We start from the raw sequence: 7,004 nt of genomic DNA, 5'->3' as shown, positions 1-7,004 counted from the left end.
TTAAGTGTTCCAGCAACGGGAGTGTTCTGCGCAGAACAGCGGAGTTTGTATGGACCGAAGTGCATGCCTGAGCTTGTGTTTTGGGTTAAGCTGCATTGCTTTGACATTGTGGAAAATAGAATAATAGAAACAAAATGTATTAGCCTTTTTACCGTTATTATCAATCTAAATTAATCTCGGTTTTAATTTAACTTAATTTCGTTTTTCTTTATTTAAATTTCGTTTTTCTTTATTTAAATTTCGTTTTTTCTTAATTTAAATTTCGTTTTTCTTTATTTAAATTTCGTTTTTTTATTTATTTAAATTTACTGTGTCAGTAATTACAAGTCAGAAAAATATTAGACTAGTCAGAAAAATATTAGACTACATTAAAAGTATTGCTTAATTTAACAGACCTGTGTGTGCGCGTTTTATATCACTAGTGCAGTGTCCGTTTTCGGAGAATATAAGCCCTGCCCGTGTGAGGCGCGCCGCTTCCCGCTCGCGCTGTTCTGTAGTTTTACTAAAAGTTTAAATTCTGAATGTGTGGCGTCTCGCATGTCCATCTATATTGCACCAAATGCAACACTGAGACTGCACTCCTGTGTGAAGTCGATTGGATGAACGGTTCTCGAAATAATAATAATGCAAATGGACAGACAGACACATAGAGATCCCTGCCTTTATTAGAGAGAAGAATATGTTCAGCCCCCTCTCTCCGAAGCTTCGAATATTCGATGTCCATTACTACCGAAGCTTCGAAGCTCAAAAAATGGTATTCGGACCAGCCCTAAATTGTAGTGGAACGGTATTGTGACCACCAGCCACATGACACTTTCCCAACTAGAAGTCACAGTGGTACATTTGTGTGATCTTCTCAAATTAAACTTTTAGCTTGTAGCAGATAATATCAGCAAGATGATATTTTGTGGTTGTATTTGGCTCTACAGAATGAGCAGAGTTATATAGCATGTTATTTATTATAAAATAGAAAAGAGCAAAACTAGAGTCTGCCCAGTCATGTTTTGAAATAGAACTGTTCTTATTACCACTTGGTTGTTGTATCAGAATATTACATAGGATCCAAGCAAACGGGGTTCCATTACAGTACTGCGGTTTATCAATTATAGTTTGATCTCAAAACTATTTATTGTGAAAAAGAAATAAATAAATGTGCAATATACACTGTCATTAAAATGTTTGTAAGATTAGGGGTCAGTAAGATTTTTCTAAATGTCTCTTAATCTCCCCAAGGCAACATTTATGTTATTAAAACTTAAACGGTAGTATTGTGAAATGTTTGTACAATTTTAAATAACAGTTTTAAATTTGAATATATTTTAAAATGAAATGTATTCCTGTGATGGAAAAGATATTTAATCAGCATCATTATTCCAGTCTTCAGTGTCACATGATCCTTCTGAAATCATTCTAATATGCTGATTTGGTGCTCCAGTGACATTTCTTATTATAAATGTTGCAAACAGTTGATCCGCCTATAATATTTTTGTGGAAAATATGCTATGAGGATTCTCTGATGAATATAAAGTTCAAAAGAACAGCATTTATTTTAAATAAAAAAAAATTCTAATATTGGAAGATGTACATAAAAGATGTAGTGTGCTCGCTGTCATTATTGATTTATTTAGTGCATCCTTGCTGAATAAAATTAGTCATTTCTATCACAACAAACTTGAACTGTAGAGTATAAAAAAATTAAGTAGAATATATATTATATATATATATATATATATATATATATATATATATATTGTTTATTTTAATATATTAATATATATATAATATATATAATAATATATATATATATATTAACATTTATTTTAAAAAGTGAATGACTTAAATGTCCTTAAAAGCTATTTTACAGCCACATTTTAAAGATCATTATTCAGAATTCTTTATGCATTATTCAGTTTTCTTTATGTCCAAAAAGGCTTTATAGCAGAAATTATTTTATATTCTGTGCTGACACTTTACAGTAAGGGGCACTAACTGCGGTGGTTAGGGTTGTTCGCAAGGGGGAGGGCTGGTCCTATGAGAAGCACTTTGATATTGCACTGTTGATGAGAGAGAGAGTGTGTGCAGAGTGAGAGTGAGAGAGCGAGAGAGAGACAGAACGACAGCAGAGCGCTCTGTAAACAGGCTGTCAGAGAAGAAAGTGCAGGGACATTTTCAATCCGCTACAGCCAAAGAGTGCGTTGCATGCAACATTGAAGGATAATCACAAGAGGCAGAGAGAGAGAGAGAGAGGGCGAGAGAAGGTTTAATTAATTAATGCAGGAGGGGAGGGATGTTTCTGCTGCTGACTGAGCTCAAAAAAGCATTTTGTTTGTGAGCAGTCTGCTCTGAGCACCATCACCTGAACAAGAAGAGGTATAGGGTAAGATTTGTCTTTTTTTCTCTCACGCACATCTGTTCTCTGCGCTCTCATGTGTTTTCTCTGTGCATGTACCGATAAATGTTGCCTGCCGAGCCAGTGACCCTTTTTTTCCTCTCACGGTGCCTGTTCTCTATGGTTCTGTCAGTCAGCAATGAAAGCCTGCAGATCAGAAACTGTCACACTAAAATGTGCACATTTATCAAGGCTTTTTAACTTGCGAGTCAGAATGAATTGCTGCGCTTTGTGTTGATTTTGTTTTTTGTCTCATTTGCACCATCTTCATCGTCTCGCAGGAGAGGATTTTAGGTGTTTCCTGTGGTTTGTTGAGTTCACGTGTAGGATGTTGCCTGCTTAGTGCTTTTGTTATGGTCTACATTGTCATAGTTTGTCTGCCATGTCAGAGCTGAGTGCAGATAGTGTTTATATTTCACACTCAGTGAGAGATCAATGCCGTTGGATGATGGATGGATTCTTTTGATATGGGGGGAAATTTGACCGGGTTTGTTCGGCATCTTTCGTGATGCCCTGGGGTGGCCCACAATCTCTGTTGTGAGGGAATGCAATCAATTTTGATGTGTGCGATGATTCATTCTCTTCGCAAACCTGTGCTATCATGTGGTCGGGAGATGCTGGTAAATCTCCAATCTGCTTGCTTAATTAAGGCTCATCATGTAATCACCAAAGGCACTGGGTCTTCATGTCTCAACAGGATCTCTGAAGCAGGAACAGCTTGAGCACTGCGTGTGTGTGTGTGTGTGTGTGTGTGTGTGTGTGTGTGTGTGTGTGTGTTTCATGGGTAGAAGCTTTGAGCTTTTTCTCTATAGCTGCTTGAGGACGCGATTCATGTTTTCAGTCCTCAGAGAGGGCATGCCGAATGCTTGTGTGCATGTTTGCAATGTTTTACTTAGTAATTAGACATGCTCTCAGTCATTATAAAAAGACACACTGAGTAGAAATATAAAGAAAGAGAAAAGATTGCTCATGACACTTTACCCAAGGTCAAAAACAGCAGTCAGCCACAGAGTATCTTAATGGAGTCCACGATAAAGAAGAGCCTGAATAAACACTTACTGATCATCAAACTGTTTTCTTTGGCTTGTCTCTCATCTTTACTATGCCGCTCTTGTGTAGATGAATATGTTTCTGTCTGGCAGAGAAGCGCTGTGTTTTGTCCTGGTGTACTCACTTGAAGCATGTAGTATGTACACATTATGGGAGACACTGTGTTAGTGGGAAACTTTTTAAAATAAATAGAAAGGGAGCTATGCATGTTGTTTTATTTAGAATAAGTGTTGGCACATATTACATATAGTGCTGTGGCTTTCAGTACATTAGTGTCTTTCTTCTTCCTATTTCCAACTTCATGCTATTGTCATTTACTTTATTGTTCTTGCAACAACAACAATAACAACAACAATAATAGTAGTAGTAGTAATAATAAAAATAATAATAAATATAACAACAATTTAGCAGGAATATCATTGTTTTTATATCATTTTTTTATATATATTTTTAAATGAGATATTTTATTATTTTATGTTCTTCCCACTATTTTGATTTAAATATTAATAATAATATGAAGAATTGCAGAATATTAATTTTATTAAATATTAGCTGCATAATATAATTACACTTTGATTATTTGGTTAGTGCTCTGTTGTTGATGTTCAGTTACATTAATAGACATTCTGGCTGTATTTAAGGGCAGTAGGTTTCCCATAGCTGGGAATGAGAGCAGGTCTTGCCTGGCTTTTCCATGTCATTGCATTGCAATTTCGAACCAAACCCTCCTGTTGCCATGACATCCAACCCCTCTGTAAATACTCCCAGGATTCTTTGAGCATGTAGGCCCCAGGAGGAGAGAGAGAGAGAGAGAGAGAGAGAGAGAGAGAGAGAGAGAGAGAGAGAGAGAGAGAGAGAGAGAGAGAGAGAGCGAGAGAGAGCGAGAGAGAGAATATTTTTCCCAGTATTATGTATGAGGGTGTTCAGCCTCCAACATTAAATTACATTTATTTATACATCATTTAAACTTTTTATAAAGAAAAAAGTTATGTAAAGAAACTGTTAACATAGATTTTCTGACGTGGTGCAACCGAAAAGAACCTTGCATGCCTAAATAATGGTAAATTTGTGTTTTGAGATTGATCGTTAAATGCATGCCCATTTAGCATTGCTTAATTTCAACAGTGCATGTCATATTCTCTTTTCTTGTACTGTTTCATCAGCCATTACATTATTTTGGACCATTAAGGATACCATGCTAAATCTCAATTCAGTCACACACTTTACTAATGCATAAGTGGCAAATGCAGCTGTAAGTAATTATATTTGCTTTGTGGTAGCTCGCACTTAAAGCGTCGTCAAGTTGTTTTTGATGTGAGAAAAGAGAACTCTAAAAGGCATGTCATGTAAATGCATCAGATAGAGTCACAACAATGAAGTAAGCACAATATTCAGTTTTGTGTTGGGAGTTACTGTAAATGCTCCTGTCTGCTCTTTAGGCCTGGACATGCTACGCCGATTCTGCTTCTGTAAAATCAATAGAAAAAAAAAAGTCTTTACCCAGACAGCAATGCCCAAACAGACCCAGAAGAAGATCCATACCTAAATGCCCTCAGTGCATCTATCAATCAGACAACATTTCTACTTAAGTAGTGTGTGAGATGCTTTTTTTTCTTTCTGATTTGTTCCACTGGCCTTAAATTATAAAAGTGGCCGGGCCGCGGGTTTGTGGGCAGAGCATATAAGCATGTATGAGTCCTGCTGTATAAATAGATATTCATTGAACCACTGAAAACATTAAGTTGTTCGGGAAAGTGTTATCATGCTGATATAAAATGTGTATGAATTTATTAGGTACATTTATTAGGTGTACATTTTTAATTCTAAATAACATAAAAGGTCCCACTTTATATTAAGTGGTACTTACATCGAAAAGTAGGTACAACGTACTTATTGTGTTCATGTTGTATTGTAAAACACTTTTGCTGCTATTGAGGTGGGATACGGGTAAGGTTAGGAACAGGTGTGGTGGTATGGGAAGGTTTAAGAGTGGGTTAAAGGGTCAACAGTGTAATTACAAATGTAATTACATAAATTAATTACAGCTGTAATTACATGCAGGTATTTTTAAAATATAAGTACAATGTAAAAACATGTATGTACACAATAAGTCCATTGTATCAAATTATTAATTTCAATGTTAGTACATAGTAGTATTAAAGCCACTTAATATAAAGTGAGACTAGATAAAATAATGCTGAAATCTAAATAAAGCTGAAATAAAATAAACTATTAGATGAGAACTTTAGAAAATTTTACTTAAAAACTGAGATAAAGTAAGTGTACTAAAATTACTAAAACTAAAGTAAAAAATCAATTGTGCCAAATAGAAATATTTAATTAAATTACTTGAATACTTAAATACTATATAAATAATGCTAAATAATACTGAACTGATCACCAAGTTTTTCCACCATTTTCTTTAGCAGTTCTCTTAGGTTAAATTTGGTGTGACAAATGAATTATTAAAAGTACAAATGCTGTATTTTCTCAATTAATATGAGGTATTAGAAACTAAATGTATAAGAATTAACATGAAATAGAACATTGCTGTTAAAATATTATAACATGGCATATATGAGGACAATTTAAATATTGTAAATAAAACTTTATGCATTACAAAATAAAAAACTAAATATATAGAGAGTATGAGAAGCATTATTCCCTGATGGATCTATAGGTTATAGCTGATTATAAAATGGCTGTCAAAAGTGAGTCATTGACAACTATAATTGCTAACAAGCAAAGGTTGAGTAGTTTGCTGAAATACTGTATGTTGTTTCATAAAAACATATATTGTAAAAAAGATCATGTTGATAAATAGATTTCATGGCTTTTTTCTACTGAATTCAGTGTTACACACAACAACAAAAAGACTCAGTGTCGAAACTCTACTTACACCTACGTTTCTCATGCACACATTGTGAATATTGTAAACTGTTAATGTGGCGAAATAAATAAAAACTTGAACACACAGTGTATTTTTGTAAGCACAAGTAATATCAGGTAGACAATCTACAACCACATACTGTATAAATACACTCAAGTTGCAACTTGCTAATTTTTTGGCACATCTGGGAGTTTCATGTGAAAGGCCAGCAGTTGCTGTCATTGAAATGGCATTATCAGGTCTCTTCCAGCCTCATCCCTAGGGTTTGATAATGTGACATCTTTAGCTGCCACTCTCATGCGCTGTCAGAGCTCTTTCTTCCGGCTGCACGCCAGACCACAGAGATCTGTTGAGTTCTTCTGTGGAGAATATTACAAAAATATTACACCATACCTTATCATACTTAAGACTGTGACAAGCAGCTGGGTGTGGGTTAGTGAAACTGGCTGCACATGGTAGCACTGCTGTTGTCTCTGAATGGACTGCGACTCCTGCGGCCCAGCCATGCTGTTTAATTCTAGAGCGGACTGTGTTTATGGAAGCTGGGATTTTGATGATTCTGTGCCCCTCACTAACCTCTCAATCCCAGCTGTTCAGCCTGCCACTCTCTGCAGATTTTTCATTCATCACAGCCGCTGTCTCATTCTCCTGTGTATAAACTCTCTGTGTGAGCCT

The 7,004-nt window shown here is 35.5% G+C and overlaps 1 protein-coding gene across 2 annotated transcripts in view; it reads left to right on the top strand.

The window, feature by feature from the left end:
• Positions 1 to 2,078: 2,078 nt before the first annotated feature.
• Positions 2,079 to 7,004, top strand: part of dgkg (diacylglycerol kinase, gamma) — a 103,371-nt gene continuing 98,445 nt past the window's right edge. The window contains exon 1 of one of the 2 annotated variants that reach the window (XM_079881130.1): positions 2,079 to 2,377. The gene's annotated coding sequence lies outside the window, so the exon portion shown is untranslated. The remainder of the gene's footprint in view (positions 2,378 to 7,004) is intronic. The other variant, XM_079881129.1, reaches the window with a different exon arrangement.

This window comes from Squalius cephalus, assembly GCF_949319135.1.
Source record: "Squalius cephalus genome assembly, chromosome: 9".
Lineage (NCBI taxonomy): Eukaryota > Metazoa > Chordata > Actinopteri > Cypriniformes > Leuciscidae > Squalius > Squalius cephalus.
This window is presented reverse-complemented; position numbering and strand designations above follow the sequence as displayed.